We start from the raw sequence: 27,984 nt of genomic DNA, 5'->3' as shown, positions 1-27,984 counted from the left end.
ATATTGTAACAAATTCAGTAAAGTCTAAAAATAGTCCACATCAGAAAATCTTTTTTTTTTTTAGTTTTTTTTTTTTTTTTTTTGGCTTGGAAGATAGGATGACTAAAATTATTAAGAGTAACACATTACTCAAGGTGGAAGGGGCAGCAAAAGATACAATATGAGGAAAACTAAAGTCACCAAAAGAAGGAAATAGCAACCTACTCCAGTATTCTTGCCTGGAAAATTTCATGGATGGAGGAGCCTGGTAGGCTACAGCCCATGGGGTTGCAAAGAGTCAGACACAACTGAGGGACTTCACTTTCACTTTTCACTTTTTCAAGGTCACCAAGAAAGATATGGTTGCATCTTCGGTCAGTCAATGTGGGTGATGTGAGGAAATCAAAAGCAGTTGGGTTGAACTGAGAAAAATAGAAAAAGAAATAGATTCTTACTCCAACTTACCCCAACAACTATCTATCTAAATTGAATGTTTGTCTTAGGTCTCCCTAATCCAAATGATCATAGTCTCTAAAATAATAGAACCCTGCTCTCCATCCATCCATGACCCATCAACTGTAGCCATGCCACAGGTGGAAAAGAAGGAAACAGAGGCTACAACCTGAACGAAAAGCACTTTTAAAGACACGAAGGCATTGGAGTGCTTGGTAAGGCTGTAGCTAAATGGGGGAGTACAAGCAGGGCAGGTAAGAGTTACAGGTGTGTGTGCCGTGGCATGGCTATGAGGGTCACTAAGCAGATAGGTTTTGCTGGACTTGGTACCTGATGGAACGGAAGCCAAAGGGTGAGAGATGAGAGCAAGTGGCCATTGAGCCTCCAGCTTGGCTGCCTGGGATAAAAGCACTGTTAGTAGACACAGGAAGGGAAGATCGGGTGGCAGTGCTGAGAGCAGTCTACACAGAAGACTCTGGTAGCTGTATTCAGGAGAACCCTCCAGAAGGGAGTTTGAAAAATCAGTGTCAAGAACGTGGGAAAGGCCTCGAACTGGGTATCATTGCCTAGATGTGATCAACTGAGTTCCAATGCAGGGTGACTTCAAGAATGGTCAACAGACCAGTGGCAGCATCTGGAAGAATATAAAAAAATGTACTTTTTCTCTTTTTTATTGAACTATAGTTGATTTTACAGAGTTGTGTTAGTTTTAGGTATATAGCAAAGTAATTCAGTTATATATTCATGTGTAACTATACATATATATATATATACACACACATATACACACATACACACACATATATATGTCTCCTTTTTCAGATTACTTTCCATTATGGGTTACAAGATATTGAGTATCATTCCCTGTGCTTTACAGTAGGTCCTTGTTGTTTACTTATTTTATCTTACATATACTGGTGTAAATATGTTAACCCCAAATTCATAATTCATCTCCCTCCTCCCCAAGAAATGCACTTTCTTAAGCTGTACCTCAGATCCACTGAGTCAGAATCTCTGAGATGTGTTTTAGCAAACTCTGCAGATGATTTTATATGCACTAAAGTTTGAAAAGCACTGGATGAGAAGAGTGGATGAGATCATGGAAGGAGAAAGTATATACCTGAAAGGAAAGAAAGTTTGCACACTGGACAATTCCTTTAAGGGGCTGAAAAGCAGGAAAAAAAACAAACAAAAGACCATGCCTCCCCCAATAAAAACACCATAGAAGGACTTTCAAAGGAACATGAGAAAAATTATGGTGCATTTCAATGTGAAAATCAAGAAAAGATAAAATGATGTGTGCACTTATTTTCGGCCCTCTGATAAACTGTTAAACTCTGAGTGATGGGACCAGTTAGGGGTATGGTAACATCTAGAGTCAGTAGCTCCTAGAATAATCTATTTATTGTTGACAAATCAAGCCTTTCCTATACTAAATAGGGCTGTGGTCACTTTTGGATAAAATACCCTCACTGATGGTTTTTATGGCACTATGAATGGTAATATTCTAGCAGAGTAGATCTTTCAGCTGCATTTGGCTTTTCTGCCAAGAACATGTGTCTTTAATCCCACGCTCAAATAGACAAATCATTCATCTAAGAAGCTGTAGCACAGTAAACACAGGAAATTTGCAGTGGGTCCCCGAAGGAAGAAACAAAAGAGCTCACTGATCTTGCTCACCTGTAATTTATCAATTTTATGATTTCTCACACAAATATTGAATTAGAGCATTTTAATAACTTTCTTTGAGCAAATGAATTTCTCTCCAACGTTGACTCATAACAGGCACAGAACAAGTTCTCTGTGGTCCCTGATGCTGAAAGAAAATTACTTCCAGCAATCATAGCTCAGTTAATGATAGCATTTAGTGGACACACCATCATCTGAGCAATGACAGAGCCATCCAGAAAGTACTTGTTTCACAGAGCTCTGGGCTAGACTCATCTCCTAATTCTGGAGTGAAGGTGCCTGGCTTTTGTACAAGTCTGTGGCTGGCATCCTTGAGGCCAACAATTGGCTTCCCTAAACTGATGTGGTTACAGGACATGTTAGTAGGGTGGGCAGCCAAGCCGAGTTTATTTTTACTTCACTACAGACATTTTTCATTTCCATTCAATGGCTGAAGAGGTCTTTGTTCACTGACTGAATCCTTTCTAGCAGCCCCTGTGCTCACCGGCTTCATGTCATAATTAGACATACTGTGGTTGGTAAAAGCCTCGTTTAAGTAAATAGCATGCTGATGCTAATAATGTACACACAAAAAAAGAGAGAGATACTAATAGACAAATTCAAATTCAACACTCACTGTGTGACCTTGGCTAAGTCATTTATCTAAAGAAGCCTCAGAATCTTGATCTGAAAAATGGGAATAAAAATTCCATTTCCAAACAAGAGGGTTTTATGGATTAAATGAGATGTTGTATATATAATGTTTAGTATTCAATAAAGGATAGACTCGTATTATCTAGTACAGAGTCCATATGTTACTATGCAAATGGCATAATTGGAAATATGGCTCTGGATTCTGTCTCTTCCACTTATGGGTCAGGATTTCTTGGTTAAGTTTCTTGACTCTCTGGTTTCCCTTCTATTTACTGGCAAAATGAAGGGGATGAGTTATAATATTTTTAAATTATTTATATCTCACAAATTTTATACACCCAGGCCCTGGTGGATCAGATTGTAAAGAATCTGCCTGCAAAGCAAGAGACCAGGGTTCAACCCCTGGGTTGGAAAGATCCCCTGGAGAAGGAAATGGCAGCCCACTCCAGTATCCTTGCCTGGAAAATCCCATGGATGGAGAAGTCTGGCGGGTGACAGTCCATGGAGTCGCAAAGAGTCGGACACGACAGAGACTAACACTTTCACTTACAGGCACCTTTACCAATTGCCCTGAGACATTCCTACGTTCAAAATTAATAATAAAATGGGCTCTAATGTACAAATCACATAAAAGAGATTTTATAGATACGCCTCTATTTCTCCGAATTTCCAAAGCTATTTGAGTGAAATAATACATTCAAACAGAAAAATGACAAATTAAAAATTTCGCAAAATGTAACCGTGTTATCACCATCCAAATGAAGAACCAGAACTTGACCTGCACCCCAGAGCCTCAGACCACTATATTCTGTGAAAGAATATCTATGAACTACATACAAGGAACAGTATGTAGCCTAACAGAGGTTATGCTTCTAATGAAAACAATAACAATGCCAACCACCATCAAAATTAAGTTTAAAAAAGAGCCAGGTGGATATATAAAGCATTTGGGATGAGAATAATTAAAAGCTGTATCAAGATAAGTAATCTTAACATTAAAATCTAACACTAACTTCTAGCAACTTAATTATGGCCATACGAACTTGGTCAGTGGAAAAAATCCAAATGGAATATACTATTCAGAAGAAGCCAGATTTCTTTAGATGATCATTCCCAGCCCTGGTTTCTGAGGTCTCTCCCCTGAGCCTTCTGGGGCTCTGGCCAAATGCTTGAATTTTTACAGTTTGCTTCTCAGATTTGCAGTGCTTTTCCCTGGCTGTTGGTGGAGAGAGTTTCAATACAGGCAGACCTGTGTACATTTGGAAATGGCAGTCAGCATGCTGAAATGTAGCTTCCCTCTGGCTGTATCATTAAACATACCTATCTGCTGAGTTCCAGAGAATAATTCTCTATGCATGCACACTTTTCTTTCTACCATATACTAGCTTTAAACATCAGTAGGCTCCATTAAAGTCACAATAATATTCTCCCAAGCTTGACATCTAAAGCCATATATATGTAAGAGAAATTATTTCATAGGAAGTGCAAACTCGCTTGCTTTTTACTTTTGCTTTAGCTTTAAATTTTTTTTTTTTAAGAGAGAGAAACTTTTAGATGCTATTGACAATTTGAAAAAGATTATGGGTTCTCTGAGAATTGTCATTTCTTTGAATTTTGGACAGAAAAGATGAAATACTTTGGATTTTATTTATTGTGCTCAATCACATTGGTCCCGCTGCCAGAGCTATAATAACTCAGGGAACTCAGAACAGAGGAAGAGAGGAAGGAAGAGGAGAAAGGGGAGTGACAGGAGGAAGAATTCAAATAGGGATGTTTGCAGGGGCCAGTGCAGGGCTTCATGGGCCCAGGGAGTGCTCTGGCGCCATCATTTGAATTATTATCCAATATATTTTCATTCCCAGTGACTCTCACACCCTCTCCTGCCAACTTCCCTCCCACTGATGCTGAGGCTTTCATTGCTTGGGGTGGAGCAGAGTCCAGGGAAGAATAAAGAACTCAGTCCTCAGGTTCAGATGCCAAAGTTGGCTCAGAAAGCCCATTTCAGAGAGAAAAAAAGATTAGTTATTAAAACCAAAGCTTTCATTTGCAAACCCAGAGAAGTTATGTGTGTGTGTGTGTGTGTGTGTGTGTGTATAAGCTTGGCAGGCTCAAGGAGAAAAAGGAGTATTTTTACTTTTGTTTGTTTTGCTAAGCAAAAGCTAGAGAATTGGGAGGATTCAGAATCCGGTGTGAGTGACTTGGGGCATTTCCTGGACTGAAAGGAGCCTTCCTGGGCTGGGGGCGGGTGGAGGACCCAGAGGCAGCCTGTAGGCAGAGGAGAGGTGCCTGGGTTCCCATCTGCATGGGATGAGGCTTTCCTAGGGGGCCCCACAATTTGTAGGGCATCCTCAGGGATGACAGGCAAGCCCTGTTCAGGCAGAAAGATCAAGAGTTCCCACCTCAACCTATGTCCACTCCCCCTATATATGGCACAAGGAGGTCCAGAGAGTTCTGAGAGTGGAATAGGACCCCAATCCCCAACGAAGCGCACAAGGCAGATGCTCCCCTGAAGAAGTGCCCAGGACGGACAGGAACAGTGGCCCCAGGGCCTGGGCTGTGGGGCGGAGGTGGGGACAGACGGTGGGCACTCGAGGAGAAGCATGGACTGCATCCCTTCTTCTCATTCCGGATGCGCAGCTGCCTCGAAATGAAGAGAGGAAGGAGCCCTGTAGCTGCAGACAACAGTCTTGCTGAGAAAGGAGTGCCCTCAAGAGTCGGAATCACCTTCCTATTTGCCTCACCGATGTTACATGTGAACCCTGAGGGCCAGAGTCATCTTAGACGCGGGTGAGGGCACGCTGGGGAGCGAGCTGACTTCAATTGCAGATAAAAGGTTGTTCTGCGTTTCTGCCCCCAGTGTGTCCACCTCACAGGGACTTCAGGAACCTCTTCCGTTCCAGGGGAGACTGTTGCTTCTTCGTATCTCTGCCTTCCTGGCATAGGCTCCCCTGTGAGGTAAGAAGGTTCCATGTTGGTAACTAAGCAGTGGGTAGGCTAATCCGCCCTTCAGGAGGGGGCGGGGGCAGTCCCGACATCAAAAGGAGAGCATCCTTACAGCCTGGAAACCAGCAGGCCTGTCACCCATCGCCCTCCTGCTGACAGCTGAAAATGTTCAGGAAGGCCCGCTGGTGATGCACCTGCACCCCAGTATCCTGTAGTGTCTCCCTGAATTCTACTCTCCGTTGCCCCTCTGGAGGCTGAATGGGGAAGAAATGACGTCTCCCTCCCCTTGGTTGGTCCACCCTTGCACCTTTTCTCAGCAAAGCTTGAGCCCAGGGAAATGACATAGGAGAAGTTTTGCTCTGATGCCACCTCTACAGTCTGTGGAGAAGCTCCCAGTCAAGTGTTCTTTGGCTAGCTTTTCAAAGAGTCCTTCCCAAAGTGTAGCCAAGACCAACAGCATCACGTAGAAGCTGGTTAGGATGCAAATTTTTGAGGCCCCACCTACTGATGAGAAAACTCTGGGGTAGGAATCTGTTTAAACAAATGCCCACTCCCACACCCAGCCTATGCAAGTTAACTCTGAAATGCAATGTCTTCGGAGACTTAAGTGGTCCCTCTGTGTTGAACTACACTAAAGAGTGAAGGTACTTCCTGATACAAACCTGAAGGTCCTCTGGAGTGCCAGCCTCGAACAGAATCTCAGGAAGCCATCATCAGTCCTCCAGCAGGAATATCAGTTCATTAACAGAAATTGAACCTCTGAAAGTGAAAGAGGAGAGTGAAAACATTGGCTTAAAACTCAACATTCAGAAAACGAAGATGGCATCTGGTCCCATCACTTCATGGCAAACAGATGGGGAAACAGTGGAAACAGTGACAGACTTCATTTTGGGGGGCTTCAAAATCACTGCAGATGGTGACTGCAGCCATGAAATTAAAAGACACTTGCTCCTTGGAAGAAACGTTATGACCAACCTAGATAGCATATTAAAAAGCAGAGACATTATTTTGCCAACAAAGGTCCACCTAGTCAAAGTGATGGTTTTACCAGTAGTCATGTATGGATGTAAAGAAAGCTGAGTGCCAAAGAATTGATGCTTTTGAACTGTGGTGTTGGAGAAGACTCCTTGGACAGCAAGGAGATCCAACCAGTCCATCCTAAAGGAAATCAGTCCTGAATATTCATTGGAAGGACTGGTGCTGACATTGAAACTCCAATACTTTGGGTACCTGATGCGAATAATTGACTCATTTGATAAGACCCTGATGCTGGGAAAGATTGAAGACGGGAGGAGAAAGGGACGACAGAGGAGGAGATGGTTGGATGGCATCACTGACTCAATGGACATGAGTTTGAGTAAGCTCCAGGAGTTGGTGATGGACAGGAAAGCTGGAGTACTGCAGTACATGGGGTTGCAAAGAGTCAGGCATGACTGAGTAACTGAACTGAACCATGCTTGTAACTCTAAATTCTCTGTGTATGGCCCCAAACCTCACTGCTATGGCTTTATAATATGAAGACATAAAGGAGGCAAAATTTGTGAGCCATTTCGATGCAGCCCACTGCCTAAACGTTTAATCCAAATAAGAGGTAACCTACCAGGGCTCAGGAACATTATCCAGCTGCCCCTGCTTTATTGCAAAAAATATTCCTGTCCACAAGGTAATCTTATCTTGAAGTTCCTCTTGTTTCTTGGGCCAGCTGTGGCCCAGACTAAATATTAGAATAACTTGAGAATCTATTGCAAAAGAACTAGTATGCCAAAAGATCCTTATTTAACTCATCTGGGGTGAGTCCTGGGCTCAGTATTTTTCTAAAATTTCCCAGTGATTCTAATATGTAGCTTGAGCTGCACCTAGGGTCTTGGCTAAACCAACAGACCCAGAAATGTCAAGTCTCCCTGGTTGAAACTTGGTGGATTGTTTAAAGGTATAAAGGAGGAGGAAAGGCAGATGGATGTGTCAGGCACATTACAAATATTAGCTCATTGGACTTTACAAATAACACTGAAAAGGTGTTGTCAGTAGACTCTTAACCAATGACGGAAACTAAGCAAGTGTGGAGCCAGGATTTACAGGTCTTAATTGAAAACCTGTAACTTATTTGCTAAATGCAGAAACTAAGTGATACAAATGAATATATATATATATATATATATATATATATATATATATATACAGCGGAATATCGTGAGCTAAATCAAGATGTTTAGCTTGAGATATCACATTACACAGATTCCATATTGGTTCATACTGTAATCAACACACAAAATACCAGGGGGATTCCTGGGGCTCTTCTTACCAGCTTTGCAAGATGTACATTTTCTCTCCAACCTGTCTTCTCAGGTGTTGCTCTGGTGGGGGGGGGGGGGGTGCCTAACCAGTGATGTATGTGTAGACTTGCAGTACCACTTGTAGGCTCGCAGTACCACTGTATAGCAATCTTGCTGTGAAACAAAAATTGAGTGGTAGGGTAGAGCATTTCTCTATGCAGCTGGATGATGCGACACCCATGTCAACTTCTTCAACCCTGGGTATCTCCCGGGGACAATGAAAAGGCAGTATTGTTCTCAAAAAGAACATACACTCTCCCTCAAACCTGCCTGGTGTCCCACACCAACTCCTCTACTTATTATAGGACTCTGGACAGACACTTAACCTCCCCATACTTCAGATAAAGTGAGAGTGTTAGTTGTTCAGTTGTGTCCGACTCCGACTCTGCGGACCCATGGACTGTAGTCCACGAGGTTCCTCTGTCCATAGAATTCTCCAGGCAAGGATGCTGGGGTAAGTGGTCATTTCCTTCTCCTGGGGTCTTCCCAACTCAGGGATTGAACCTGGGTCTCCTTCATTGCATCCAGATTCTTTACCATCTGAGCCACCAGGGAAGTTCCATGGCTCAGATAACCAATCTGTAAGATGGAGGAAAGCACCTTGAGATGCCACCTCCTTGCCTGGCTGCTGTCAAGACTGTAATGATGTACATGTAATGATGTAATGATGTACAAGACTGTAATGATGCATGGAACGCAATGCTGATGGTATAACTTATTATTGTTTCATGACTTAAAACGGCCTTCTGCCCTCTTTCTCCTTTACTAACATTGAAACCTACATCCATCAACATGGACACTTCCTGATAACCCCTCTTCCATGCAAAGCTCCAGGAGCCATGCTCACCACTAGTATACCATGGAACATGTTACTGAAACAGCCCAATAAACTGAAGTGAGCAAAGTTGTCACAGAGCTGCCTTAGTCACTTTGAACAGGAGCTCCCCGAGGACAGGGACTATCTTGGCACCCATTAAATTTTCAGCATCTAGCCCCATGTCTGCTCAAAAAAGATTCTCAATGAATATTTGTACAACCAATGAACAAAGCATAAATATTCAGGCATGGCCAATCTAGAATGGTTGGTGTTTTCCTCAAACCCCCAAAATCTCACAATTGGGTCTCTGGCTGGAATAGAGGTATCACTGCTCTTCATTTTCTCTGCAGCTCCTTATCCATCCTGGACTCATCAATTTGGACCCCTGTATGGATATTTCCTACTCATAACTAAGATAAGACAAACTCTCAGCTCCTATAACCCACCATGTTCAGTTCAGTCTCTCAGTCATGTCTGGCTCTTTGCCACCCCATGGACTGCAGCATGTCAGGCTTCCCTGTCCATCATCAACTCCCAGAGCTTGCTCAAACTCAGGGCCACTGAGTCAGTGATGACATCCACACATCTCATCCTCTGTCATCCCCTTCTCCTCCTGCCTTCAATCTTTACCAACATCAGGGTCTTTTCCAATTAATCAGGTCTTCACATCAGGTGGTCAAAGTATTGGAGCTTCAACTTCAATATCAGTCCTTCCAATAAATATTCAGGACTGATCTTCTTTAGGACTGACTGGTTTGATCTCTTTGCAGTCCATGGGACTCTCAAGAGTCTTCTGCAACACCACAGTTCAAAAGCATCAATTCTTCAGCTCTCAGCTATTTATGGTCCAATGACTACTAGAAAAACCATAGCTTTGACTAGATGGACCTTTGTCAGTAAACTAATATCTCTGTTTTTTTAATATGCTGTCTAGGTTAGTCATAGATTTTCTTCCAAGGAACAAATGTCTTTTAATTTCATGGCTGCATTCACCATCTGCAGTGATTTTGGAGCCCAAGAAAATAAACTCTCTCACTGTTTCTATTTTTTCCCCATCATTTGTCATGAAGTCATGAGACTAGATGCCATGATCTTCATTTTTTGAATGTTGAGTTTTAAGCCAACTCTTTCACCCTCCTCTTCCACTTTCATCAAGAGGCTCTTTAGTTCTTTCTCGCTTTCTGCCATAAGTGTGGTGTCATCTGTGTATCTGAGGTTATTGATATTTCTCCTGGCAATCTTGATTCCAGCTTATGCTTCATACAGTCTGGCATTTCACATGGTGTACTCTGCATATAAGTTAAATAAGCAGGGTGACAATATACAGCCTTGATGTACTCCTTTCCCAATTTGGAACTAGTCTGTTGTTCCATGTCTGGTTCTAACTGCTGCTTCTTGACCTGCATACAGATTTTTCAGGAGGCAGGTAACATGGTCTGGTATTCCTATCTCTTTAAGAATTTTTCACAGTTTGTTGTGATCCACACAGTCAAAGGCTTTAGTGTAGTCAATGAAGCAGTATTAGATTTTTTTCTGGAATTCTCTTGCTTTTTCTACGATCCAACAGATGTTGGCAATTTGATCTCTGGTTCCTCTGCCTTTTCTAAAACCAGCTTGAACATCTGGAATTTCATGGTTCATGTATTGTTGAAGCCTGGCTTGGAGAATTTTGAGCATTACTTTGCTAGCATGTGAGATGAGTGCAATTGTGTGGTAGTTTGAACATTCTTTGGCATTGCTTTTCTTTGGGATTGGAATGAAAACTGACCTTTTCCAGTCCTGTGGCCACTGCTGAGTTTTCCAAATTTGCTGGCATATTGAGTGCAACACTTTCACAGCATCATCTTTCAGGATTTGAAATAGTTCAGTTGAAATTCCATCACCTCCACTAGCTTTGCTTGTAGTGATGCTTCCTAAGGCCCACTTGACTTTGCATTCCAGGATGTCTGACTCTAGGTGAGTAACCACACCATCATGGTTATCTGAGTCATGAAGATCTTTTTTGTATAGTTCTTCTGTGTATTCTTGCCACCTCTTCTTAATATCTTCTGCTTCTTTTAGGTCCATACCATTTCTGTCCTTTGTTGAGCCCATCTTTGCATGAAATGTTCCCTTGGTATCTCTAATTTTAGAGATGTCTAGTCTTTCCCACTCCGCTGTTTGCTTCCTTTTCTTTTCATTGATCACTGAGGAAGGCTTTCTTATCTCTCCTTGCTATTCTTTGAAACTCTGCATTCAGATGGATTTATCTTCATTTTCTCCTTTACCTTTCACTTCTCTTCTTTTCTCAGCTATTTGTAAGGCCTCTTCAGACAACCATTTTGCCTTTTTGCATTTCTTTTTCTTGGGGATGGTTCTGATCACAGCCTCCTATAAGATGTTACAAACCTCTGTCCATAGTTCCTTAGGCACTCTATCTGTCAGATCTAATCCCTTGAATCTATTTGTTACTTCCACTGTATAATCGTAAGGGATTTGATTTAGGTCATGCCTGAATGGTCTAGTGGTTTTTCCCTACTTTCTTCAATTTAAGTCTGAATTTGGCAATAAAGAGTTGATGATCTGAGCCACAGTTAGCTCCTGGTCTTATTTTTGCTGACTCTATTGAGCTTCTCCATCTTCATCTACAAAGAATATAACCCCCCAATCTCCCCTGCAAATACCTTGGGCAAGGGAATTCTGACATAATGCAAAGGAAGAAAATCTGAGAGAGGGATTAGAAATAGTGAAGACTTTTTCACCTCAATAAAAAGAGCTGCAAGGATTTTTCTTCAGTTGGATATGGTCATGGCTACATGTGATACCTAGAACAGTAGCAGCCATCTTGCAACCATGAGGAGAGCTAATGAACCAATCTAATATGATGAAAGTGGGAAGCAGAAAGAGAGATCCTTGATGCAAACACTGAGCCACTGTTCCAACCCTTGAACCCCTTTTGTTATGCTTGTTGCTATGTGAAATAATAAACATTGTTCAAATTACTTTTAGGTGGCTGTTATGTTACTTATAGCTGAACTGTCCTATCTGACACACCAGGAAATAAGATGTGAGAAGCTAATTACCAAGAAGATCACGTTGCAATTAGCAAAAGAAAGGAACTAATAGTAGAAGGAAGTAACATATTAACCCATCATGAGCAACACACTCTATTAATAGCATTATATGAAATATACCACTTAATCCTCACCAAAACCTTATGAGAATGTTATGGATAGCCTATTTCATAAAGGAAAACTCAAAAGAGGTTAAGTAATTAAGGTCAAGTGGAAAGCGACAGTTTTGGAATTTCAACCCAAATTGTCATGACTCCAGTGACAGGAAGGGTCTGCCATGCCATATGCATGAAGAATTAGTATCCATTAGCTCATTCTTTTGTATGACTTGTGTTCCTCAGATCTTTCCCTGTGAAATTATTTTGATAGGGAAAGTGTAAGGCATCAGGCTAGGCAATGTTGCTGTCAGCAAGATACGGAGGGTGTGGAGTAAAGGGATGAGTGTAGATACAGAAAGCTACCTGGGACGACTTCAAATTGTACACAGAGCAGACCCAGATGAGCACTGCTCTCTGGCTGAAAAAAAAAAATACACATATGTACATACACATTTCAGTATTTTGCAGGGGCTTCCCAGGTGGCAGGCTGTCTTTATTAACTGTAAATGACTTAATATATTTATGGCATAATTAAGGAAAATTTTCACAAATGAATTAAATCTGTTTTCAGCTGGATAATAGTATATCTATTTGCTTTTGTTAGACTTTGGAAATTTCAATACACTGTCATTGTATTTCTAATGATAGAAGATTCATCTCAGCTCACAGTGTACACATCTCATCATTTACCACACACTTAATTTCTGGTAAATGAACTTGTTCGTTATACATGGTAATCTTTTTGCTGCATGAGGTTTCCATTTTTGAAAGCCATGTAATCACTTCATTGTGGTGTTGGCAATTGTCATTATATAATATATATAATTTCAAAAGGATGCAATTTAAAGATTTTGATCTTGCAGCATAAATATATGCATGACACGTATTACAAATAAACTTACTCCAGATGGTTGTTTAAAACAGATAAATCAAATTTCCCAGTAATCACAAACTAAATTTTCAACCAAATATAGTTTTTCCACTGATTAAAATGGTTAAACATTCAAGTCACTCCAAACATAATAAATATGGCAAAGTTAGGTAGGTTGTGATACAGCAAAATTAGATTTTCTGGCTATTTTAGGAGTTCTTTGGGGACTACTCAAAATGAGGATCCACTCACTTGAAAAAGTCCAGATTTTAAGTTCAGTTTTGCCATATTTCAAAAGATGTACAAGGTCAGTATGCTTGGGTTTCAGGGGAGAAGAAGTGAATGTAGCACGTTTAATCCACCAGGATGAATTTGGCAATACCTTGTCCTTGCATAGCACCTTCAAGCTGTATTTACAAGCCTTTCAAACTAAGGCAAAAACATAACTCTACAGAAAATGTTAACTAGAAAAAACATATTGGCGCAGTAAAACAAATAACCCTCAAAGGCAGAAAACAGCGCGTGGATGGTCTCCCCCAGCAGGTAGCCTGGCCTTGCATTGTTGCAATAGCCCCGGCCCCTGGGCATTAACAAAATGCTTAGCTCTCTCTGCTGTTGCTAGTGACCTTCCTGCTTTCAGCAGCTAGTAAAATTAAACCTCTTCCAAATAATTCTCAAGTGCGCAGACTATAAAGTACATGTAAATTAAAGTAATACATTACCCCAAACTTCTGCTTCTTTAGACAGCTACCTGCTAGCCCCACCTTTACAAGTATTCTTCCCTTGCTCTGTGGGTGAACCCCTAGTTGGGGTTCACAGAAACCCATCACCCCATCACACAACTGACTTGTCTGGCCACACGGTTTGTGCGCAGTCTTGAGTTCCCTCAATGCCCATGTCCATTGACATGGTTCAAGGCTCAATACGCTTGTATAAAATCTTTCTGATCAATGAGAAAGAATGACAAAGATACCAATGGATTAAAAAAACTTAATATTCTTAAAAAGAGAGAAAGAAGTGGGTACCCCATAAACATAAGAAGAAAAATATATATATTTCATCAGTGATTAAATAAATGCAAATAAAAATAAATAGTTGTGATTTTTAAGATGTGTGAGATGGACCGAGGTGTTTTTGTTTTTTGTTTTGTTTTTGTTTTAATACTGTTCCACTTTGGAAATGATGAAGAGAAATGCATGATGTCTTCAACTATGGCTGCTTATGGTAGTGTGAATTGGTAACACAATTGAAAATGAGGCACTCACCAACTGAGCCAAGAGCTCCCCTTCCACAACTAATCCTCTGTAGCTAACTCATGATGGAGTTACACACTGCCATGAACACCCACCCTAAGTCACAGGGCCCCATTAGTTCAAAAACCTGGCTAAATTTTAATCATTAATCAATTAGTCCAAACCAGAAATACTGGGGACATTAAAAATTCTCAGTTTACCAGTAACTTTAGTCAATGCCAAATTACACCATCTGGTACTTAATATATTCATTAATCCTCATATAGGATTCTAGTACAAGGAGCGTATTCAATCAATTTTTCACATCATACCTAATAGGTATTGTAATGGCATGAATATTCTGCATAGGAGGGGTTTATTCCCCCACTGATGCCTTACAAATGTTTGCCCATGACTTTCATTCATGCCTAACAAGGTCACTTTTCATCTCCAACACACGAGGAAAGAAGACTAGAATCCTCTGACTTTCTGTGCAGATAGCTAAAGCAAATTCACAGTGTACCCATCACTAAGGTAAGATATAAATACTCATTAGATAATCCCCACTAACAAGTCCAGAAGTAAATATGATCAGTGTATCACATCCAAAACACCTGCAGAGGTCCACCAACCTCAGCCCAGGTCGGCTAAGGAAACACCATCGTTTGCAATATATTATTCCCTTTCACTGGCATCTCTGTCTAGGTGAGTCCTTTAAATTGAATAGAAGCAGGATGTGTGAGTTGCTTGGTTACAGGAAATCAGACTGCACAGAGCCCCACCTGACGTCTGGCTGGGACTCATCACCACCTTTTAGGAAACTTGTCATTTTTCAAGAAAAGGGAGCTGCGATTGTCGGGCAGCCATGACTGTTATCTGCACTGCAGGTCGCTGGCTGAACTGAGTTTCTGCTAATTAAATTCACTGTGGGAGATGCCTAACATGTATCTCCATGGGAAATGGATCTGAAAATCTGGATGATGCCCCTAATTGCTTCGGGTAACAAGGTTATGAGACGTGGGTATCATAGTGAGAGAAAGCAGAGCACAAAAAACTGGGGCTCCTCTCACAGACCATATGGGCTTCTTCAACCTACAGCTGGAAAAGCTAAAATCCAGCTCAGCTGCTATCAGGCCCTTCCTGGACAGGGCCTGGCACTTTGCACTTTCCAATTATTTACCTGGAAATGCAGCAAGCAGACAATTGTGAAGCAGCTCTGTGAGAAAGAAGCAGATGCTGTTTGCCAGTCGTGTGCTGGGATCAGCTCTGGCCGGGTCAACGGCAGGGCTACTGACAGTGGCATCCTGATCAGTAGCATCAACATCACCTGGGAGCTCATTAGAAAGCAAACTCTCAGCCCTACTGAATCAGAACACTGGAGGGTGAAGCGCCAGAATCTAAGCCTTAGCAAGTTTCCCAAACTACCATCCGTCAAGCCCTGGTCCCAGACCCACTAGACTGTGAGTCAGTCGAGGAACATGGCCATCCTCCGGCCTCTGTCCCACACTGTGCTCACCCTTGGGGAGCTCACTCAGCCTCTGTGATCCCAGTTTCCTCGCTGTTCTGATTGTCAATGGCAGTGTGACTCACCACTCCAAAACCTAGAGGCTCAAAGCAACAATGATTCTATGAGTTGGCTGGAAAGTGGAAGTGCCAGTCTCTCATTTGTGCCCGACTCTTTGTGACCCCATCAACAGCAGTCCGCCAGCCTCCTCTGTCCATGAAATTCTCCAGGCAAGAATACTAGAGTGGATAGTCCTTCCTTTCTCTAGGGGATCTTCCCTATCCAGAGATCAAACCCACATCTCCTGCATTGCAGGTGGATTCTTTACCATCGGAGCTACGAGGGAAGCCCATGAATTGGCCGGACTTACTGCCAAATTTTTACCTGGGGTCTCTTGTGCGGTTGGTGTTTAGTGGCGGGTGGGTGGAAGTCATCTGTGTGGCTGGGGCTGCTTGGCTCATGAACCTGGCATGTAAACCAGGCTGGCTAAGGGCTGACTGGGTACCTCTCTCTCCATACGGCCTCCCTGCCTGGCTAGCCTGGGCTTCCTCACAGCATGGGCATCTCAGGGGCTTTGCTCACGTACATGGTGGAGGCTTCCCCCAGACTATGTGTTCTAAGAAAACCAAAGCAGAAGCTGCCAGGTTTAGCCCTGCCGCTGGCTCATTGTGACATCTGCCACTTTCTCTGGGCCAAAACCAGGTCAGTGGGCCAGCCCAGACTCAAGGAGAGAGAGGATCTTAGATAAGAGTGGGGTTAGGATTCTATAAGATCTGAAAGCGGGGCATCTTTAAAGAAGACTTGATGCTCTCACCTATTAAATGAAGGAGGTGGCCCACATCCCTAAAGATCTTTGTGGTTTTTTACAGCCCACAATGCTCTACACGTGTATTTCTTAGCTTCCATTGCCTCTATCTCAAGGAGGCCCATTTCTCCAAAATACAACTGCCATTCATTTAGCGCTAAGCACATGCAGTCTTGCAGTATGATTTACCTTATAGATGTAGTTACGCTGACTTCTCAACTTGATTATAAGATCCTCAAGGCCTTTATACCTCCTCAGAACTCCATTACCCAGTGTAGTGACCTATCCATCATATTAGCTTTCAATGAAGATGTGATAATGATGATGATGGTGGTGGTGGTGATGCTGATAGAATCACTGCTGCTAAATGATCCTGTCCACTTGAATGAGTGCAAAGCAACTATTTCCACAGTTGAAAAATAATGCCACATGCCTTTTGTAATTTTTTACAGGTCTTTTTAAGGCAGACGTAAAGCTGTGAATATTATTTCCATTAAGCTATAGCTTATTTTAAATGCATATTCTTTTTCCAGGGCAGAAAGAACAATGTTCTGTGGTTATGAAAACACATCATTTCCCTCTTAGCCATAAAGGAAGGCCGCATTTCTTAGCCCCCTAGAACTTCAGAAGGGCCAAGAAACTGAGTTTTGGTTCGTAATCCTAATCAGCCACACCCCAGAAAAGGAGACAGAAGGAAAGGTTCCTGTGGGGACTATCCTGCCCTCTGGCCTCTGCCTGCTGTTAGCAATCTTGAAGCTACGAGGTGGTACAGTCACAAGATAGAAACAATTTGGTCCCTAGTTCACTGCCTAGAGCAAAGCCACTCAACCAAGAATATCCTCATTTCATTAAGCATGAACAACACTTAAACTTTTATTGGGTCAAGACATTGGATTTGAGAGGTATTTGTTACAGCTATGCTGACAAATACAGCTAGTTCATTCCCAGAATCAACCCTGTGAGATTTTGTCCTATATCAATACTTGTAATTGAGGTTGACCATGTCTATCAACAAATACATTTCTACAACACCATTTTTAATGGGAACCTATTCACACACTTGTTTAAATAATTGCTATTCTGTCCTATCAAATTCACAGTGTTGTACATTTAGAGAAATTTAACTACAAGAATAAAGCTGACTTCTTCGATCTATGTATGCAACGTACTCTCCACCATCTCCCCAACAAGATCTCGCAAGCAAGCTGTGTGTATTTGACTCTCTGCATTTGTTACTCTTGCTCATTCCATCCTTCACCTCATGTGATCATTTGTTCAAAAACTCTTTATGGGCACCTGCTACATGCCAGACATTACGTATCTCCCAAGGACGCCAAGATAAACAGAACGTGGTGGGGGAGACGATCGCAGGGACGCAGTGAGCTCTAGAAGAGGGGGTGGACAACATTCGTCAAGAACATAAAAGCTGGTTCTCTAATTACACTGAAAGGACGGGGGCATCTTTACAAAGGTGGTGACTGTACGGCAAGTGCAGAGAAAAAGAGGGCGAGCTGGGCAGTCAGGCAAGAGAAGGAAGTTTATTAGAGGGAAAAGAGAGGGTGACTGGCCCTTACGGAGAACCAGCGCCCTCCCTTTCTGATGGAGTCCTTCTTATTCCCCACCAATGAAAAACTCTCTGAAGGGGTGGTCACTTTGCTGGAGATCTGGAATCTGGTGGTCTTCAGTTGAGAAGGTAAGTGCCAGTGAGGTAACAGGATGCCCCTTGGGCAGTTTGCTCAGTCTCACAGATCACTGTGATTTTATTCTTCATTTGCAAGGCGGACATCTTATCAGTGAGACCCCATGTGGGCCCTAACAGTGGCATCCCTACTGAGTTTTAACAGGTGAGTAGCAGTTTCCAGGTAAAGAAGGAGAAAAAGAGCAGATCAGACATAGGGAACATTCAAAGGCCCAAAGATGGGGACCACTGTGCTTTGCAGTGGGATCTCTATAGCTGGTCTAAAGACTGACTGACACCGCCCCAGAGGTGACTGGACAGTCAACCCAAGTTCAGGAATGATTTTGAGCAAGGCAGCATTAACCTATTCATGAGAGTGATTTTGTGTTCACATCTGATTGTTTTACAAGATACAGTGTAACCCTAAGATGTACTTGGGGCACCTGGCCCAGGTGAGATGATTCCTGACATATATCCAACTAAGAGGAAGAACTAGTCGTGAATCCTCCTGAAGGTCTACCTTGAGATCCCCCGTATCCATACATGACTGTCTTCTGCTGAGTTGCCCCTTGGTGAAGACCGTGTAGCCCACAAGATGAATCTCCATCCATCTTGGAGAAGATGGCTAATCTGTCTGTCCTGAGTGCTGAGTGTGCTTGACTTTGCTTTATAGCCTCGATTTACCAACAAGAGTACAGGTGCATGATCTTGCTGCCCATCTAAGCCAGAAAAATCATTTGCCAATTTACCAATTGTGCAGAGAACACACTGTGTTTAGGAAATTGATAGTTTACAGTGAATGGTGCTGGATTCTTGATCTCTGAAGAAGATAGAGCTTCGGTACCAGGGACCAGCCTTGATCGCTCAAGAGCTTTTGTGTAGCGGAGTTTTATTAAAGTGAAAACGGACAGAGAAAGCTTCTGACTCAGACATCAGGAGGGGGATGGAGAGTGCCCCTCTTGCTAGTGTTAGCAAGGGAGTTAGATACTTTTTAAATTAGTCACTACAATAAGTCAAAAGAATGTCTCAAGGTTGTAAAGATCTTACTAGACCCACTGTCATAATTTACATTTTAAGATAACAGGATTAGCCAGAAGGTTTTCAGGAAGGAGAAACCCATCCTCAAACTGGATACATTGTTATATAATCCTTAGTACAGAGTCTAAAATGAGTTGTTTGTTATGTGATCATCAATTCCAGGCTTAAACAAAGAAACGTTTTATGTGACTAAGACTAAGGAATGTAGAGAAAAAAAGATATTTGTCCTTTCCTCCTCCTTGAGAATTCTAGACCCCTATCTCTGCTTCGAAAGCCCCAGACCTTCCTTGGGGACCCTGGACTTCTTATCAATCTGCCTAGGAGTTGACTCTTTCAAAACTACAATTAGTTTGATATAGCTGGGAATACATTGGTATTTGTGAAAGACAATGCAAGAAAAGGAATTCAGTGGCCAGACCATGAATATAATCTTGTCAGGCAAAAGGGAATTCAAGATACAGGTCTAAGAAGATTTTTAAACTAGCCGGGGGGTGGGGGGGGTGGGGAGGTGGGGGAGGGGTGGAGATTTCCCCAATGGCTCAGCGGTAAAGAATCCATGAGCATTTCAGGAGACTCTGATTTGATTTTTGATTCCTGGGTCAGGAAGAGCCCCTGGAGAGGCAATGGCAACCCACTCCAGTATTCTTTCCTGAAAAATCCCCATGGGCAGAGGAGCCTAGCAGGCTACGGTACCTGGGATCACAAGGAGTCGGACATGACTGAGTACATGATAAAAAGAGATTCGGAAAAACAAATCTTTCTGACATTAAAGGCAAATGTTATAAGGTAACCCATCTAAAACTCTTGCAAAAATCTGCATAGATACTTGACTAAAGGCAGGGGTATAACGTTCTAAGATATTGAGTGAATAGAAGAAATTTTTGATTATTTTAAGTTTAGAGAGGGGGGAGTCTGGGTTGAACTCAGGGTTTATTGTCATGATGCGTCACATTAGCCAAAATTAGGATTAAAACCTGGAAAAAAGGAAAAAGGTGGGAATGAGGAAGGTGATGAGTTTAAGTTCAATATGTTAAGTATGAGCATCCTCTAGGACTTAAAAGGTGAAAATTGTTGCCAGTTGTAAATGTGGGCTAGAATTCAAAACTCACATCTTGGTTGGAGAAATGCATTTGGGAATCATCTGCGTACAAAGATGGTAATCAAAAACTCTGAGCGTTGATTGAACTGAGAGCTACCAAGCATGATGAAAAGTCATCCAAGCACAGAATCCTCAGGAAAAGGAACATTAACGGATCAGTGGGAATTTCCCTGAGGTCCAGTGGTCCAGCCAATGCAGGGGACATGGGCTTGGTCCCGGATCTAGGAAGGTCCTACACGCCATGGAGCAACTAAGCTGGAGTGCCTCAGCCACTGAAGCCCGTGTGCCCTAAGTCCGTGCTTCAAGACAAGAGAAGTCACAGCAATGAGAAGCAGGCAAAAGGCAACAGAGAGGAACTGCCCATGTGTGGCAACAAAGACCAGCACAGCCAAAAATAAGTAAATAAAACACATTTGTGTACAGTATCTATGGAGAGAGAAGACATTCAGCAGAGATGACGGATGTGCAGTTGACGAAAGAAAATATACTCAACCAGGACCCTTTCTGGCACTCCAAATCCTCCCCACCCTTCAAGGTCTGGCTAAAGGGCTGAATCCTAAATGTGAAGCCTTCACCAACCCTCCTCCCTCACAGGGAGGTCTCCTTCCCCACATGTCAAACCTAGCCTGGCAGTGTTAGCTCCCACACCAGCTCTTGCAGGAGAGGGACATGTCTCATGTCTCATTCAGTAGTAAACAACAAATAAATCAACTCAAAATGGTTTAAAGAAAGTGAAGAACCGGCTAAAAGCGGACTCTGCCTTGAGGTGCAGCAATCCAAGGGCTCAAAGTGTGCCTCTCTCTCCATCTCCTGACTCCGATTTCCCCTGAGGGAGCTTCATTCTCAGTCCACAGATGGACACGTGCAGTTTCGGGCTTACCAATTCTTTCTTCAGCAGCCCAGGTGGGAAAAGAGGTTCTTACTCAGGTCATTCTCAGCTCCGGTTGGTTTTCATCAGACCACGTGCCAATCTTCCGCCAATCACAGGGGCAGGGGGAGGTTCGGTTCCAATAGGCCAGGCAGGCTCACTTGACAAGGAAGGGAGGGCAGAATCACTTTCACCTGGGGAGGACGCTGACATGAACCAAGTTACATGAAACACGAACAAAGAAGGGTTACCGGAAAAAATGGAAAAGGATGCTCAGTAAGCAAATGAGAATTGTGTGTATAGAGGATGCTGCATGCAATGTCATTCAACAAGTAAGTCTTGACTGATTGGTCACAAACCAAAATTGTTCACCTGGTCTCATCATTGAAAGACAGGAAATTGTGTGATTATCAAGAGAAGTGATTTTTTTTTTTTTTTTTAATGTGTTCTCTTGTGTTAAGGAGGAATCAGGAAGAAAAAGAAGCAGTTGTAACTACTGGCATCTTGACTAATGGAATTAAAAATCAGAGTAGGCAAGAAAGAGGCAGCAGCTGAACTGCTAAAATGGAGAAAGACACATGTCTCTTTAGGAGGCTGTGGGCATCTGAGGCCAGTGCTGAAACTTGGTTTGAAAGCTGCCCAAGCTCTGAGGCCTTTAGGTAGTGAGATTAACAAGCTTAGCTGTATAAATCAAACCTACATTATTAGAAAAGTTTGACATTTGCTAAATTACCTATGAAAACTTACCCTGGTTGTTAAGAAGAACCCAAAAAAGTATATTCATTTCCAAGCTAAATGTCAAGCTCCCTTAAAGATCTAACACCTACAGATGAGGGAAGGGGCAGGGGAGGAAATGCCATCAAATTAAGGGCAATAAACTTTCCAGACATCTTCATCTCCATAACTGCTCAGAGATGTCTCCTGGCATTTCTTACTGGGTAATTCTGTCTTTGTACTATGTCTGTCTATGGGCAACTCATTTTTTAAAGGTATGCTCACAGAGCAGCATTTAAAAGCTAAATTCAAACCCTGAAAGACAGACGTTACAAAAGTGACTCAGAGTTATTTTATTTACAGACATCACCCAGAGGTATATTAGCAGGGAAAGCCACCAAAGCAATGATTCCAAAATACTAAACCAGCAGTTCTAGATCTGTGAGACTTGGGCAAATAGCCCAAACAACTTTTTATAAAACTAGAATGAAGAAGCCCCCACCCCATATGCTTCAATGAATCAATTATTCATTACCAAACTGTAACATTTATTAGGAGGAATATGGAAGAAGCAAACATACTTGAAATACATCACTGAATTACATCAGGCAATATTTACAAGTCTTATGATAATATGTAAGAAAATTTGCCTGCTAAAGTACGTCAAATAAAAGTATATCAGTTTTACATAAGAATGATTATTCGTGGACATTTATAAATGACAGCTATACTGTTTATCTACAGCCACAAAATGCATACATGTGTAATGATGTACATGTACATACACATACAGGAGTCTGTTTTATGCAAATATATGAAAAGGTGCCTCAAAATACAACCAATTTTGGCACTAACCTTAGACTTACATGAGAGCCTCCATTTATTCCCTAATGTATCAGCTAAGGTAGTGAGAACTGTGGGTTGGCTAGGGAAGGAGTGGAGGTTTCGATCGCTCAGAAAAGCTGCAGGAAAGGGAAGAGGAGACCAGGTGCCTCTGAGAAGTGACTTAGGACCTCCAGATACACTTACTCAACTACATTATGTGTTAGATCCTTAATGGTTCTTGGGCATTATTTAAAATTTTATCTTCGAAATATTCATAACTTATATTCTGGATAGGATAGAACCACACACATCTATACCCACAAACATATCTACATCTCCTTTACAATTATACTCCTCCTTCTTGGAAACCATGTTGTCCAAGAAGAGAATTTGGCTGCTTTCTATGGAGAGAAGGTGTGGCACAGAGCTATTTGCAAAGAGACCCAGGAAAAGGGTAGCATAGGAACCCCAGAGGGAAGACCTCACCCATCTTGGGGGCATCCAGAGTGATCGTGGGAGGAATTCCCATGATTCCACTGCCTCTACTTGGATTCACCTGACCATCCAGGTTGTCTTTATTAAGGTAGCAATTCTTAACAGCAGGGTGGGAGTGCCTTCCACCCCCTCCCAACCAAAGGACTTTGGTTAAAGGAGAGAAAGAATGACACTGGGGTTCAGGGCAAGGTCTCCTGTCCACAGGGTGATGTGGTTACAGAGGCTTCCAGTGGGAACACACGGACTTCCCGCTCCCATGCTCCATCTGCCCACACTTGGTCATATCTTTGCTACCTTCCTGGCATCTGAAGGGTCTAGGAGTCTGAATGCCATTAGGTAAATGATCATCCTAGCCCCCCAAAACAAAATGTTCTCTGATAAAGAACCAAGACTCTATGAGAATCTTGATTGAGCCATTGCAGTTAACAAAAGGCCAAAGAAACTTGGAAAAGAACTCACCTTCTTCCCTTTGCTAATCATTGTCTCTCTGGCTTTTTCCTCCTAAGCTATCTCCATTGGGGGGATTACAAAAATAGCTGGATGGACATTGAATGTGATGACCTATTCTCTGGGAGTATTGTGTAGAGAGCTAGAAAGGGCTGGGGAAAGAAATCCACTTTACTTTTCTACTTTTATGATTGATGAAACACTGACCCACTCCCTTCAGTTAGAGCACTGTGAGTCAGAGAAATATAGTCACAATAAAGTGGCTATGTCATTTCGAAAGTAGACCACACTGCAGTTCACAAGTGATGGCCAATTAAAATAAGTTATTCCTGTCTGGCAGGGCCGTGTGAAATGAACTATCACCTGTGAAGAATTAGAGCCCGGGTTTGGAAGACTTCCTATTGACTAACCTGCAGTATAATTTATAATTATTTCTGTTTACACACGAGGTGGGGCAGAGATGCCAAGAGGAAAACTGGCCTGGAGTTCACCTGAATGTGAGTAAGAGCAAAGAAAAGAGCACTGCTCATTAATGTTTTGATCCATAAATATTTTTTAGTCACCACACTGCCAGGCATCTACGTGGATACAGACATAGGAGGGGCTCTCAGGGGAGAGCTCACAACCAAAACACCCCACACGATGGCTTGCTGGTGAGTCCCATCACCTGCACCCAGCAGGTGGGGAACTGGGATCCTGGGGAACTGGGCTCCATCACGGTGCATTTTCTGTGTTTTTGAACTTAAATAATTTTATTATTTCATAATGACACGACTCTCTTTCTTAGAGTTCCTCTTCTCTATTTTGAAGATGATGGTCTTCTTTTTTAACCTTAACTTTTCTAAACCTTCTAAGATCTAACAGAAAACAGACCTAAAGACTTTTCATTAATGATAAGAACCATGTCATCTTCAATCATGCCAACTGTTGTAAATAATGGGGGGAAAGAAATTCCAACAGGCCTACTGGTGACTCTTTCTATTACCTTTGTTTCTCTTGCTCCCTTTCTGTGTCCATATATCTCAGTATCTCTGTTTCACGCTCTCTCTTGATATCTCTGTGTATCTCCGGGTGTAAGTGTTTCTCTGATACCTCCTTTTGTGTACTCAACCTCAAATTCTCTTTTAAAGGCAACACACGCACACACACGCATGCATGCACATACCACCTAAGATTTGGAGGCACAAACTTCCACACCAGCGCTCCTTTTCTGTCTGCACCCTTAAACATGGCCCTGAAATGGGAGTTTTCCAGAGTCAGTTGAATCAAGGAAAGTGGCTTCTATACCTTTCAGATCTACGTAGCTAAGACCTTTCATGACTACCTCCAAACCAGTCCCAGATCACTGCCCTCTGTCTGCCCAGCAGGAAAGTAAAGTCCATGGGCCTGAAGATGGACCGTTTAATATCAAACCATCCTTGCAGCAAATTCTTTATTATTATTATTGTAAGAACACTTCACAAGAGACCTATCCTCTTAATAAAATTTGATGTGCACAATAGAGTATTGTGAACTATTGACACATAGAACTTATTCATCTTTTATCATTGAAATTTTATATCCTTTGAACAGCAACTTCTCATTCCCCATGCCAGTCCCTAGCAACCACTGTGTTACTCTCTGGTTCTATGCCTTTGACTATTTTCCAGGCAAGAGTACTGGAGTGGGGTGCCATTGCCTTCTCTGTTGACTATTTTAGACTCCTACTGTAAGTGAGATCATACAGTATTTGCTTTTATGTGTTTGGCTTCTCTCATTTAGCATAACGTTCTCCAGGTTCATCCATGAATTTTTTGCATATAGCAGGATTTCCCTTTTCCAGGCTGAATAATATTCCACTGTTGTATGTACCACACTTCCTTGACCCATTCATCTGCTGATGGACATCTAGGTTGTTTCCACATCTTGGCTGTTAGAAATTAAGTTTCAGTGAACATAGAGGTGCAGATATCTCTTTGAGATCCTGATTTCAATTCTTCTGGATAAATACCCAGAATTGCAACCCATTAGATTAGAACTCATGTCTGCTTCCAAAAACCTCCTTTCTTATGCCTGGAACCAGAAGGGATACAATGTCCCTGCTTGACTAGTAGTATCATTGTCTTATTCCCTGCCCCCCACCCACAAACATATCCTAATTTATTGTTCAGTTCCTGCAGAACCTCATCCATTTACTCATTCATCCTCCCAGTAAATATATACTGAGCATCCACTATGGGCTGGACTGTGGGCTAAGCTTGGCGGTGGTGTCAGGGAGTAAAACAGTAAAAGCATCCATTCTCCTTGAAGTTATCATCTAACTCAGGAACTCAAGTTCTACCTCCAGCCCAGACCAGAGATGCTGGGGATCCCCGCCCTCCTCCCAGCCTCTGGTCCTACCTGGCTTTGACTCAGTTCACTGCTTCCTCTGACAGGAACCTTTATGACCCCTGTGACCAGCCTATCCTTCAAGTCTGTCCAGTTCTCAGACCCTTGCCCACCTCACCTGGAACAGCTCTCCTTCGAAAGGACACTGACTCATAACAGAGGCAGATGGTTACATTTTCCCAGCATAAAGGACACTGCTTTCTCTTAGAAAACATAATTTTGGTTCCTGAATCTGATTATAAATAAGGAAACTCCATCACCATGGATGCACTGTGGCTCCCTGTGCAGAGTGGAGAGCCCTGTAGCAGATTTTCTTCACATGTCATAACAGGGACAAAAGGGCTCCAAGCTCAGCAGTGAAAAGAGATGCTGCCTTTAATGCCCAAAGTCTCATAAGTAATCTGATTCCATTAAAAACTGGGTGAGAGTCTCAGAGTCCCAGCTCCCTGCTAGGCCTCCTGAGTAACATTTCTTCTCATTCTGCCAAGATGGCAGCACTTATCTTATTGAGGTCCAGATGGTGTGCCTGTGTGTGTTTAACCATTTGAAAACTGAAATCTTTACTTGTCCGATGTCATTTATGTCCCTAGTACAGGTCATTAGGAGCCTTGGGATTCACACCATTTCTTGCACCCTCTGATGTGACATCTTTCCCGTGAGCCCTTCTATAGACTCCTTATAGAGCAATAGCAAAGGATTTCCAACTCCCCTGGGAAGCTTATGATGAAATCATATTTATAAATCTGCTCACTCTTTCCACCACTTTGCTTTTACCAGAATTTTTATAAGTGTGCTCTCTTAATCTTACAGTTAATAAATTAAATGAAGAAGAAACAAAGGAAAAATGCTGGATCTCAGAGCACATCTCAGAGGCTTACGGGTGTGATAGTTGTCGAAGGGAACTTGAGCCAGCCACCGCCAGAGTCTGGGGTCTGGCTGCAGCATCTCTGGGAATGTTCAAGGCATCAGAAGGGGCTCTACCCACCCCAGAGGTCTTTAATCCTTGGGCAGTGGCTTCCAGCAAAACAAGAGAACATTAAGTGTCCGTTACTAAGTCTGTGGTTAATGTTTCATACAGTCCAACTCAAAGCAAATAAATATTTCAGCAAAAAGAACAGGCCTATGATATATGTGAATGTCACTGATTTAAGAAAGCCACTAAATTCACTGCAATTACAAAGAAGTGTGAGGAAAGGACATAAGAGAAGAGGTTGATTCATTCCCTCCTTGGCTCTTCCAAAAGCTCTGCTCACCTCTCCATTCTTGCCTCTTGCACTTCTCCACACCTCCCCTCTACTGTTTTCCTTGATTTAACTATCATTACTCTTATTTTCCTTACACAGTCTCCTGAAACAGAAATAAGAATAATGTGAGTATGAATCTGTGCATCTCTCTTTCCAGGGGAAAACCTGAGCACTGAACAATAAACATTCATTTCTCCCCAGCTCTTTCAGATGCCCTTTCACCACCACCCCCACTCCCACCACTGGAGGGTTTCAGATGCTTCTAGGAATGCAGAAAGCCTTGGCTTATTTAAGCAGAGACAGTCAGGGCACTGTGACTAGAAATTGGTAGTAAATTCCACAATTAGGGAGCAGAGCTGCTGAAAGCTCTTATTCAAAGGGACCCAAGATGATACTGTGAACAGATTAAATTGCCTGCTGCTTCCACTCTTACCAGGTGACTGGGGACATATGGTGACAAAAGATTGAGCAAATATATTCAGTCCAGTTCCTGGTTAAAAAAACAAACAAAAAAATAGTTAACTAAACTTAGAATCCAATATCAAACTTTTTTAAACTGCAATTCCCATCAGTGGAGGAGGGAGAGTCTTTCTCTTTTTTTTCTTTTTAGCCTTGCCACATTGCATGCAGGCTCTTAGTTCTTGGACCAGGGTTTGAACCCATGCTCCCTGCAGTGAAAGAGCAGAGCCTTAACCACTGGACCACCAGGTAAGTCTCAGGGCATCTTGACATCTAATACTTTCTCAGAACATGGAGATCTGTTCTTGGGTAACCTGCCATGATCCTGAAAGCAGAAAGT

The 27,984-nt window shown here is 42.3% G+C and overlaps 2 long non-coding RNA genes across 7 annotated transcripts; one reads left to right on the top strand and one right to left on the bottom strand.

The window, feature by feature from the left end:
• Window positions 1-1,089: 1,089 nt before the first annotated feature.
• Window positions 1,090-23,191, bottom strand: LOC129625291 (uncharacterized). 5 transcript variants are annotated; one of them, XR_008701312.1, is made up of 4 exons: window positions 23,119-23,191; window positions 21,106-21,299; window positions 6,360-6,456; window positions 1,090-5,702 (listed from the first exon to the last, which is right to left on the bottom strand). It is a non-coding gene; the product is annotated as an uncharacterized LOC129625291 (long non-coding RNA). The 5 variants fall into 5 exon arrangements; XR_008701314.1 differs by having other exon boundaries at window positions 21,106-21,253; XR_008701315.1 differs by having other exon boundaries at window positions 21,106-21,287; window positions 23,119-23,169.
• On the top strand, window positions 21,288-27,056 carry LOC129625292 (uncharacterized). 2 transcript variants are annotated; one of them, XR_008701318.1, is made up of 3 exons: window positions 21,288-21,425; window positions 23,915-24,071; window positions 26,752-27,056. It is a non-coding gene; the product is annotated as an uncharacterized LOC129625292 (long non-coding RNA). The 2 variants fall into 2 exon arrangements; XR_008701317.1 differs by lacking the exon at window positions 21,288-21,425 and adding an exon at window positions 23,250-23,463.
• Window positions 27,057-27,984: the final 928 nt, after the last annotated feature.

The sequence above is a fragment of the Bubalus kerabau genome, chromosome 13, assembly GCF_029407905.1.
Source record: "Bubalus kerabau isolate K-KA32 ecotype Philippines breed swamp buffalo chromosome 13, PCC_UOA_SB_1v2, whole genome shotgun sequence".
Lineage (NCBI taxonomy): Eukaryota > Metazoa > Chordata > Mammalia > Artiodactyla > Bovidae > Bubalus > Bubalus kerabau.
This window is presented reverse-complemented; position numbering and strand designations above follow the sequence as displayed.